General features: G+C 41.5%; 1 protein-coding gene across 4 annotated transcripts in view; it reads left to right on the forward strand.

The window, feature by feature from the left end:
• Nucleotides 1–12532, forward strand: part of SORCS1 (sortilin related VPS10 domain containing receptor 1) — a 579047-nt gene that overhangs the window by 209381 nt on the left and 357134 nt on the right. The window lies entirely within an intron of this gene.

Consider the following 12532-nt stretch of genomic DNA (forward strand, 5'->3'; position numbering starts at 1 on the left):
GGAGCAAAGCAACTCAATATTGGTGCAAAATATGCAGTTGGGTTCCGTAAGGGCCTTAATCTAGGGGTGGCAACGTCCTCAGAAATCTAGGCATCTGTTTGCTTTCCTCCTCTTCTTGGTGCCTATATATCCTATTGTTTCCACCTATTCTCTGAAAATCTGCTTTATTTACCTCACTGCTGATTGGCTCTTCTCTGCAAGTTTTGGTTGTGTTCATTACTACACCCAGACCAATCACTAAAGCCCAGGAAAACACTGGCAGTGTTGTTTAGGACTAGATCATGCACAAATCCCTGAGGTGGGAGAGCGTGGGGACAAACCCAGGGATAATGTTCAATGATCATTGGCAAGTTGGCAAGTCCAGAGTCTCTTCTGATTGGTCACTGTCCTTGTAATAAAACCAAAAACCAAACCTGTTTCCCTCGAGTAGATTCTGACTCATAGTGACCCTATAGGACAGAGTAGGTTGAATATTGCTTCTCTTTACCATCCCCCCGACACATACACACTCACACTGAGTGGAAGTGGTTCCCTAAGGAAAATTTACATACTAGTAACAGATAAAGGTGGGTGCTGTCTGGGCAGACAGAAGCCAGTGGTGTCCGCATGTAAGATCAGTGGGAGTTTTCATCACATGATAGTTTACAGGACCACTAGCTGTCAGTCTCAGGGCTGAGGTCTAGTGAGAAAGACTCCAATGTTTGTGCCAGGTGTTCACCTCTGGTTACACTTAACAATGGCTGCAGCTGTCTTCAGGAGGAGTTGGATGGGGAGTAGACTTGCCTGGTAGCAATTTGTTAGCAGTGCCTGCCCCTATTGGGAAAAGCGGTTGTCACAGAAGAGGAAGATCATGGGTTGGTTAGACACTCGAGTGGAAGCTACCATACCCCATAAGGGAATTCTTCATAAAATTTCTTTTTAACCTGATGTCTATTTTCCACTGCGCTTGACACTATGTACGTGAACACTTGAATAAACTGTCTTGTGTTTTAGGTGACTTGTGGTTGACTGAAGAAAGGACAGACCCTATTCTTTTATTTGCTGTCAGGCATTTAGATTGCTTATCTCCTCCCTCAACTAGGAGGCCCATTATGCAGACTTTCTGTCCCAAGGAAACTGTAACTGAATTAAAGTATAGGGGTTCATGGAGGAGCCTTAAAATAGTGCAGTTACTTAGTACGTTAATGGTCTGACCCTTCCTGTATTATTTAAATGAAGAAACCCTTGATCAGAATTTCTGTTGACTCTAAGCTTATGCTTCCTTGGTAGATTTCTCTAATTTATGTACATATGAAAATAAAATAAATTTCTTAAAAAATTTTATTTTTACAGTGCATTCACTATGTAAAGTATAGCCTGCCTGTTAGCAAAATAAAAGCCCTGTGGTTTTGTCCCAGTGGAATAGAGGCCTTTAGCAGCCATCAATCCCCACTTGAGCGGTGGGAAGGGCATGGTGGAATGTGTAAAGAGCAAGTCATCCCAAACTGTTGAACCCCAGGCTTACCATGCTCCTTTTTCTCTGATGGGCATCATTACGGATTCTCCTGGGGGGGGTGGGGGGTGGGCGGGGGGGGAGCGGAGAGGAGAATGTTGCTTTCTGATCTTGGGGGCTGGTTAATGAAATAAAAAGTGGCATCACCTTTCATTAGTATCTGGCCTCCCTTCTGAAGGTACAGCCTCCATGGGCTGAAGCTTGGGAAGGTCTGGCAAGAATTATCAGCTGACCTTTCAATCTCCAGATCAGTTTCACTGGGACAAAAAGCTTTATCTGTCTAATGAGTTTGGTTATTCATGCATTTATTTACCATTTTCCATACATATATTTAATGCCCATTATGTGCTAGACACTGTACTCAATACTCAAGAATCGGAGATGAATCAGTCCCTTTGAAGGCATCAGACAAGTAAGCCGATGCTTAGGCTACAGTTTGTAAGTGTCATGATGGAGGTGTGTGTAGGGAGCTGTGGGAGTGCTGGAAGGAGTACTTGGTCCAGGCAGGGGGACCCTCAGACAGAAGGTCTCCCTGGGAGTCCTCAGGCAGAAGATGAGCTGAGCTGACTTATCCTGCAGTGACAATATATATAACATATAATGTTTATATACTCTGTCTCCCTCTCTCTTTCATATGTCTACACGCACGCATGCTTACACACACACACACAATGCCCAAAAATACTTATATACTTTTCTAAAGCACTCACAGTTGTCATTTGCCATATGCATCATATGTCATATATGGCAAATGACTGTAGGACTATAATATTAGAAACTGATCATTTTTTTTAAAAAGGAAGAGCATGCACCTTAGTGAAAATGGCATTTAGAAAAGAAAAGACAGATTGAGAAGGAACAATATTTAGAATACTTCACACCTGCTTTGGTAGGACTACATTTTCAGCACTTCCGGATGCCCTTAATCCCTGCTAAGGGAACCTCCTTGTGGGTCCTGTTATGGAGGACAAGGGAGGCAGGTTGGGAGGGCGGAGGGTGAGAAGTAGAACGCGAATACCTCTCCATTCTGGGTCATTTAGAAGAGCCCTGTTTGCGGGAGATGAGAACAGCCAAGAGTGGGCTCATTTTCTTCTGCCCCAGTTTGTATTTTCTTCTCAGAATGCCTGCCTACTCCAAAAGCTGGGGGCTCATTTGGGGCCCAGGCTGTGTGGTACCCATAGCACTGAACATAGTACTTAACACTTAGATGACGCTCAGTAAATATCTGTTATTGAACAGACCAGTGAGTCCTACAGTTTTATCTCTATTATATGGCCATCAATATATAATTTTCTTTCTCTTTATTTAACGAAGATGTATCGATTAACTCCTTTATGCTCTAGAGTCTGCTGGTCCAGGGAGGGGAAGGTGAGTGGTTACATAGATTGATAGCACATAGGCTCTGTCCTCCAATGTGTTCATTGTCTCCAGGGGAACAAAGATCTGTGGACAGTTAAGATGAGAGAGAAACGTACAGGCATGTAACCTGCCTTATGCCATTATATTGAATAAGGTATTTTAGCAGCCACCCAGAACTGTCAGATCCCAGAAGAAGATAAATCTAATGCAACGAGACAAACTGCCATACAACCATAAGTGTTGTAATAAAGATATGGGGTAACTGTTGGATCTTTACTTTGCTCATGTGTTTATTTTATTTTCTCAACTAGACTTTAAATCCTTAAACCCAGCACTTGCCATTTAAAAATAATGGTGATGATGCTGTTGATAGTGGTGATAATCATGACAGCAAAAATATATGCTCATTTTTACTGAGCACTCACTATGTGCCAGGTATTACGCTAAGCGCTAGACATGCATTATCTCACAGTATCCTCCTCTCAATTCATTTTTACAGCGTATCTAGAGACCCACATCTAGCAGGTAGGAACACACAGACTTACAGACGTTAATAAATAGATAAACTCCATGCGTACATTTCTTATTTATCTACCAGAGACCCTTCTGCCTTCTGGTGAAGTTTTCTATAACTAAGCAAACAAACAAAAAACGGTTCATATATGTGTGTATGTCTGAGATTGTATATGTGTGTGCGTGTGTGTGTGTAATCTCCAACTTATGACATGTTCAGGCTACGATGAGCTACACTTACAACCATCTGTTTTTTATACATCTTATCATTAGTAATATGTATGTATGTACTGAAATGTATCTGTAAGCTTATATGTAATGTTTCCAAACCCCAAAGTCAAATAAAGATTGTATTTATAAAGATAATAAAGGTAATAATAACGGAAACTAAAAAAAAAAGATATTCGACTTACATCAGAACCAACTTATGATGGAGTTGTTGGAATGGAACCCTGTCCTAAATGGGAAATTACCTGTACACACACAGACACACACACAGTTTCCAAATCTCAGCACCATTCTGACCAGCATCCGACCTACTCCAGGACAATACTGGGCACCAGGAAAATGGCTCCTTCACCAGCAAATAGACACATGCACTTTTCAGTTGAGCCCTTATTCTTTATAACTTTTACCAGCTGTATAGTCAAAATGACTATAGCATCAAATGACTTTGGGGCGTTAGAGGAGGAGAGAAGCTGAGAGGCAGCTGACCCTGTCACAATGTTCCAGGGCTTTCAACCTTGCTGGATCAACAAGCCCTGGATGACAGAGGGTTGCCACTGAACCAAATTAATGAGCTTTCGCTCCCAGTTGGTCTTGTCATTGATTACACCTTAATCGTGGAGCAAGCTGTTGATTTTGTTTTGTGTTGTAGTTCACTCAGGGAGGCAAACCGAGAGGAAAGGGCATGATCTGACCCAGAACACTTAATTACTCCTCAGAATCTTTTCCAACTTATAGTGGATTAACCTGTGCGATTTGGCAGAGTGGGGTGGCTTTACCGTATTGAAGCAAGATAAGCTTAGAGGCTGAGATACACAAAAACATCAAAATCTAGATACAGTATCTCTGAGAAGAAATATTCATTTTTTTTTTCCCCTTGTGTGAGGGTAATCAGGACTCTGCTGAGAAAGGCTTAGCTGGTGAGAACCCCTGGGCAGTTCTTGAGGGAACTGAAAGTGCACTCTCTTGAAGGGGCATACAGCCCGCTGGCCTCCCTGTCTTAGATCTTGAGTGACATGGCTGGCTTCTCCTCAAATTCATTATCCCACTTTCAGATCCATATAAAAGACACAAGAAATCCTCCAACCACATCTCCAAAATAATACACTTCTCAAATAGCAGCACCTGCCTTGGTGGGAGAAAGGAGCTTATGTTTAAAGTAGAGAGAACGGGTTGGGTTTTTTTTTTATTTGATTCTGCGCGGGAAGCCAGCCCTATTTGCCATTCTCCTGGGAGACACTTTGCTTCTTCTTGGGAGTTACACATAGTGATTGTCAAGAGAAATTTCCCATAGAGTCTTTTGTTGCGGGGAATGATCATAGCGTGCCTTGAGGCAGTGACTGTGTGGGTTTGGCTGTGGCCTGTGCCCGCTGAGGGGCACCCGCCTGCTGTTCAGGCTGATAGAAGTTGACCTGAATGTGAGCCCTCTGCCAGCCTTGTGGGGGACTCCCATTAGGTGGAAGCTTCTTTCCTTCCCACTCTGCATCCGGGGAAGAGCAAGGAGGACTTGGGTCAGATTGTTAGTCCCTGTTTGGAAGGATACTTTGCTACAAAATCCAACGAAATAATTTAATGGGTATAAAAAGTAAAAAAAAAAAAAAAAAATACACAACCCTAAAAAAATTATAAAGAATAAAGCTGACTGTGATACTTATCCTTGCAAGAAATCCCTTGTGTTACACAAACCCCATGATGGTATTAATACCTCTGCTTACAACTCTTTAACACCTCCCCAGTGGCACACAGGGGATGGCCAAGTTCCCTAGCAGAATCAGGACGTGCTTTGGATTCTTGTACCAGTCTTCCTCTTTCAGTCTTTATAGTTCATGATCCCGTCCCCATATTTGGGTCATATGAAACTTCCTGTGGTTTCCTGAACATATAAATTAATGTTATTAGTTTTTATTGTTATATTTGAAAAATCACAAGAATAATGTGTGTACATTAAAAGAAAAAAACCCAGTGCCATCGAGTCGATTATAATGAGCCAAACACTGAGCAGACAAAATATAAATAGCTTCTTCCTTCCCACATAGATCCTACTTTCCTGAGGTCAGTGATGTTCTGAGTTTAGGGTGATTCCATCTGTATCTTTATGAGCAACTAAAAAATACCAACAGATAAACACATGCCAGGGTTATATGTTTGTTTGAGAAAATGTTGTTAGGTGCCGTTAAGTTGGTTCTGACTAATATTGACCCCATGTTCAACAGGATAAAACACTGTCTGGTCCTGTACCATCCTCACAGTTGTTGCTGCGTCAGAGCCCATTGTTGCAGCCACTGTGTCCGTCCGTCTTGTTGAGGGTCTTCCTCTTTTTTTGCTGACTCTGCACATAGTGGTTAAGTGCTATGGCTGCTAACCAAGAGGTCAGCAGTTCAAATCTGCCAGGTGCTCCTTGGAAACACTATGGGGCAGTTCTACTCTGTTATATAGGGTCGCTATGAGTTGGACTCGACTCGATGGCAGCGGGGTCGGGGGTACTTTACCAAGCATGGTGTCCTTCTCCAGGGACAGGCCCTCCTGATGACATGTCCAAAGTACCTGTGATGAAGTTTCACCATCCTGTCTTCTAAGGAGCACTCTGGCTGTATTTCTTCCAAGACAGAGTTGTTTGTCCTCCTGGCAGTCCATGGTATGTTTGGTATTCTTCACCAACACCATAATTCAAAGGCATCAGTTCTTCTTTGGTTGTCCTTATTCATTGTCCAGCTTTTGCATGCATATGAAGCTATTGAAATACCATGACTTGGGTCAGGTACACCTTAGTCCTCAAGGTGACATCTTTGCTTTTCAATACTTTAAAGAGGCCTTTTGCAGCAGATTTACCCAATGTAACGCATTGTTTGATTTCTTGACTGCTACTTCCATGGGTATTGAATGGGTATTGATTGTGGATTCAAGTAAAATGAAACCCTTGACAACTTCAATCTTTTCTCTGTTTATCATGGTGTTGCTTATTGGTCGAGTTGTGAGGATTTTTATTTTCTTTATGTTGAGGTGTAATCCATGCTGAAGGCTATGGTCTTTGATCTTCATCAGTAAGTGCTTCAAGTTCCCTTTGATTCCAATAAGTAGAGTTGTGTCATCCACATATTGCAGGTTGCTAATGAGTCTTGCTCCAGTCCTGATGCCATGGTGTTCTTCATGTAGTCCAGCTTCTCAGATGATTTGCTCAGCAAACACAGTGAATAAGGATGGTGAAAGGATACAACCTTTGCACACACCTTTCCTGATTTTAAACCTCACAGTATCCCCTTGTTGTTTTGGAATGACAGCGCGTTGATCTACGTACAGGTTCCGCATGAGCACAATTAAGTGTTCTGGAACTCCCATTCTTTGCAGTGTTATCCAAACTGACAGATGAGTGGTGGTAAAGAAAATAGGAGTAAACTATTTACAGAACTCTGACAACCAGCTTTATTTCACTTAACAATGAATCACAGCAGGAATACCAAGTGAATACATGAAAAGAATGGGTCAGATTTTTGAACATCGCATAGTATGGATGTTGTATACTTTATTAAATTAATGCGTGCTTAATTAACACTTATCTAATGCCAGGAAGTGTTCTCGATGTTTTTTATTCTCATAACAACCGTATTAAGTAGGCACTACTAATATTCTCCAGTTTACAGATGAGAAAACTGAGATTTAGAAAAATTAAATAGCTTGCCCCATGGTCATGCAACCAGTAAGTGGTGACGTGACTTACCAGTCAGTTCTCTCAATGTCTAAGCTGCAGTGCCTTTCCATTACCTTTCTGATGGGTCTTTAGTCAGTTTTCACTATATTTTCTATTACAAACAGCACTTCAGTAAACATTTTTGTAAGCATGTCCTTACATTTTGAAAATTTTATCTCTGTAAAGTACTGTAGAGTCATAAAGGGTGGTATAGCTGTATCTAAAACATACATGTTTATAATGTTAATAGAGACCTGAGATTACATTCCAAGCAGATTGCAACAATTCTTCCACCCACGATCTGTTATTGGATAGATTGTGCATGTCCCCAGCCTTTCACCAGACTGGTATTTTCAGTACTTTCATTTTTGCCACTATTTTGGTGAAAATGGTGTCTTGATCTTGGCTTGTTTTAGTGGGTGTTTCTGTAATTAATGATATTGAACATCTTTTCATGTTTATTGGCCTATTGCCCCCACAAGCAAATATAAAGGAGCCCTGGTAGCTCAATGGTTAAGTGCTTAGCTGTTAACTAAAAGGTCAGGTGTTTGAACCCACTGGTGGCTTGGCAGGATAAAAGACTTGGCAATCTGTTCCTGTAAAGATTACAGCCTAGGAAACCCTATGGGACAATTCTTCTCTGTAACATGGAATCTCTGTGAGTTGGAATCAACTTAAAGACACACAACAACAACAAAGCAAATTGCTGCTTCTTTAGTATTTCTGTAGTATGTTATGTATCTCTGCCTTATGACACTTACCAGATGTATATTTATTTACTTCGGCTCAAAAGACATCTACTGTTGTTGTTGTTGATAGGTACCTTCAAGTTGGTTTCTACTCATAGCGGCCCATATGACAGAATAGTACTGCTCCATAGGATTTTCTAGGCTATAGTCTTTATGGAGAACAAGCATTGCACTAGGTAGGTACTAGGGATTCAGATGCAAATAAGAAAAATTGCTCCTTCCCTCCAGAAATTCAAATCAAGTGAAGGGCAGACACTCAGTGGATAATTCCTATAGGATGTGGCACGTGCAGTGTTAAGGTTAAAGCCCCAGTTGTACATGTTTGTCTGTTTCCATACCAGCCTGGAAACTCAAAGACTATGACCATGTCTTAGTTATTTTTATTTGCTCAGCACCTAAGATAGAGCTTGACGCATATTAAGATTCATTAAATGTTTTTTGCTTAGAAGCACTGTATTAAGAAATGGCTTAGGGTCCTTGAAAGCCAGACCTATGTCTTATGCTTGTTTAAGCCTCAATTTTAACATAATGCTTTATATGTAGGAGATGATGTTTTAAATCATGTGGTACATGAGCTTGTGAAGTGTCACCATGGGGTTCTCAGTGAGGCATGAAAAGCCCAGAGCTTCAAGTCAGAGAATCTGGTGATGTTCATACAGCCCTAGACATGCTTGCCAGGCTCCCCATGTTGACAAAAGGGTCTTCTTATACACTCACACGAAGGCTGTTTATACAAGACCTAGCTCCTCTCTGCCCGAATAAGTTACAGGTCTTCTTGAAATCTCTGTGCATCTTTTCTCAGATTGAGAACACTCATCATTTGCCTCAGTGATTGGCACTTTGCTGAGTTTCCTTGTTCTCCTTTTAATGAGTAATTAATTAGTTGCACATAAAAGCAAACATTGTCCTGATGTCCTAATAGCTTAACAATATAGCTGAGGAATCAAGTGCAGAAAATTTTACCAGAGAAAGTAGAGCAACCAGTATTCCAAGGTCGAGCCTGGTAATAGATTTCAGGAAATACTTAGAATATTACTTCCTATTTTACTACATTGTCTTTGAACTCTACGTGGTAGAATCTTATATCTGCAAAGATCCTTGAGATGTATATCACCAACATCCTATTTCTTGATAGGAGCCAAGTGTTTCTGTATCTTCATAAACCCTCAGAGGGTTTTCCTACCCACTTTGATGCTCTGGTCTGCACTTTCATATCAAAACCTGGGCTTATTATTAATAAGTAAGCAAACAGTGGGAATTAAATGCTCTTTGAGTAGAGAGCTCTGTCCTGGGCACAAAGAAGAAGGCCAGAAGATACCCAGAACACGGAACTCACCCTCTAGGAACATACAATCTCATTCATGCGTTCAGAATGACTAACTCCTCATTCTTCAGGTTTCAGCCTAAATATCACCTTATTAAAAAGTCCTTTTCTATTCACCCCATGAAAAATAGTACCTTGGTTCTTTTTGTCATAGCACCTTATTTTACTCACAGCTCATGTCATAATCTGTAATGATTTTGTTACTTGTCTGACTACCATTAGAATATAAACTCTCTGAGTCACACGACAACTAAGAGCCCAAGAGACAGAGAGGGCCACATGAACCAGAGACCTACATTATCCTGAGACCAGAAGAACTAGCTGGTGCCCGGCCACAATTGATGACTGCCCTCACAGGGAGCACAATAGAGAACCCCTGAGGGAGCAGGAGATCAGTGGGATGCAGACCCCAAATTCTCATAAAAAGACCATACTTAATGGTCTGGATGTGACTAGAGGAATCCCGGCGGTCATGGTCCCCAAACCTTCTGTTGGCACAGGACGGGAACCATCCCTGAAGACAATTCATCAGACATGAAAGGGACTGGACAGTGGGTGGGAGAGAGATGCTGATGAAGAGTGAGCTAATTATATCAGGTGGACACTTGAGACTATGTTGGCATCTCCTGTGTGGAGGGGGGATGGGAGGATAGAGAGAGTTGGAGGCTGCCAAAGTTTTCACGAAAGGAGAGACTGGAGGGGCTGACTCATTAGGGGGAGAGCAAGTGGGAGTAAGGAGTAAGATGTATATTAACTTATATGTGACAGACTGACTTGATTTGTAAACGTTCACTTGAAGCTCAATAAAAGTTAATAAAAAAAAAAATATAAACTCTCTGAGAGCAGAGACTTTGTCTTATTTCCATTGTATCTCAGGTGCCCAGGGCAATGCCTGGCACGTAGGTGTTCAAGTGAGATTTGCCAAGTTACGTGAATGCATAAGGAAATACATGCCTGGAATCACAATAAATGCTGTGAACCAGATATGAATAATATCTGATCATTGCCCTTAAGGAGTTGAAAGTCTGGTGGAGGAGACAGATAAATTAGTGAGAGGTTTTAATAGTATGTCTGGTTCCCTACCTAATAGGGGTACTGTAAGGTGCTCTGGAATGGGTATGGGAAGATTTCCTGGAGGAGAGGGTTCCTGAGCTGAACCTCGAAGAATGAGTAGGAATTAGACTACAAAAGAAGACTAGTGTTTATTTACTAACTGTGTATTGTACTCCAGGCTCACTTATGTGCTTGTAACAAGGTGAATTGAGGAAATGGCACTAGACTACAGTCTGTGTGGAAGCAGAGTATTTGGAGATAATTTTGTGCTAAGTAATCTGGAATTTATCCTGGGGTAAGTATTGAGCCTTTGAAAGTTTTGGGGGCAAGGGAAAGAGTTGATGAAATATGGGTCTTAGGGGAAAAAATATATTGGTGTTGTGTTGAGGATTAATTAATTATTAATAATGATTGGCAGTTCGAATCCATGAGCTGCTTCTTGGAAACCCTATGGGGCAGTTCTAGTCTGTCCTGTAGGGTCACTGTGAGTTGGAATTGACTCAACTGCAACAGATTTGTGTTTGGTTTTGGTTTTAGGAGACATGGGGAAGGATTGCTCAGGGATATGCAGAAGCTTCACTTGGTAATGCCCTAGATCCAGTTGAGGTTACAGACTGGGGTTAACATCTCTGTGCTCTTTCTCCAGAGATCCATGTGTATATAATATGAGAGAATGCAGGTGATTTTGTACTTCCAGGGAGGTGTTGAGGCAGGACAAGAGGGTGAGGGGGTTGTGAGGGCTGAAGTGGTAGATGTAGGGGTTCAGAGTTCAGGCTAAATAGAGAAGAAAGAGAAGCTGGGGGTAGAGGGAAGACTAACAGTGAAACAGTAGGCCCCCAAATCCAAGCATGTTTAAAAGCCTGAAGAACACTTCAGAAATAATATCCAGAGGAGTGTGACTTTTTATAGTATTAAACTTAGAACATATCTAACCCCTGGGCGACTCTCTGAAAGGGAACTGGTCAGAGTAGGTAAAGTTAATCAGAAAATCCTTTAATGAAAGCTGCTATTAAGAAGTCCACTTGGCTGTGTAGGAGAAGGTGCTGCTGTTTCTCTGCATGTACGTGGAACAGTGGGATATGCTGTTAGGCCACACGCTCTTGAGGCATTAGTGAGTGACAGCCAGCCCACCTCCGCATCTTTGGGGAACACCAAGAAGCCTTTTCTCTTCTGGGTCTGGTAGATTTTTTCCAGGTAGCTCTTTACTCCAAGGCTTAAGACTTATATGTTAATCACAGTTGGTAGTCGTTTGTTGCCTTGGTCAAAAGAGAGAGATAAGCCGAAATAGCATGTTGAAGTGACTTGGATGATTTTTTTATTTCCTTTCTGGTCACCATTTTATTTTCTCAACTTACTGTACAGCCCATGGGGGGGGGGTTATTTTTTTATTAAAAAAAATTGAGTTTTTGGAGTTCAGTCTTCTGGAGTCCCAACTGACCTTGCCTTTGACTTCTCCTGTCTCCCTCTTAATGGGTGCCCTTATTCCTTGACTTTGATCACTCCACTTATTAGGATTCTCAGTAAAGGAAGGGCATTAACATGTTCCAACTGTGGTGAACTACTAATCAGTTTTGCCAAAACAGCATGTGTTCTTGGAAGGCCATTCTGTACAACAGGTCGGCACTGGGGCTCTGGCATTGGACTGCCTGGGTGTGAATCCAGACTCTGTCCAGTTACCAGCTCTGAGACTGCAGGGAGGTCTCTCGGCTTCATTTCCTCTTCTGGAAAATGGGCTATAATAGTATTTATCTACTAGGTTTATGATGACACATTACGTTACATGTATATCACCTAAACACACTGTAAATATTACAAAACAAACGCAAACTCTGAATCTTGTATGCCTGTAGTCTTCTTTGCCCAAAATACCTTTCCCCTTTTGTTGATTTGATTTGCCTAGTAAATAATAATATAGCCGATGATACCGATCATTTATCGTTTACTGGACACCCCTCTGAATGCTTTATATGCATTAACTAAATGAATCCTCACAATAACCCTATGAGTTAGTGTACTATATTACACCCATTTTATAGATGAGGAAAATGAGTCAGAGAACGGTAACAGACACACTTTCACAAGGATATTAAGCAGTAGAGGAGAGATTTGAATTCAGGGTGTCTGGCCCCAGA

The sequence above is a fragment of the Loxodonta africana genome, chromosome 16, assembly GCF_030014295.1.
Source record: "Loxodonta africana isolate mLoxAfr1 chromosome 16, mLoxAfr1.hap2, whole genome shotgun sequence".
In the NCBI taxonomy this organism is placed as follows: domain Eukaryota; kingdom Metazoa; phylum Chordata; class Mammalia; order Proboscidea; family Elephantidae; genus Loxodonta; species Loxodonta africana.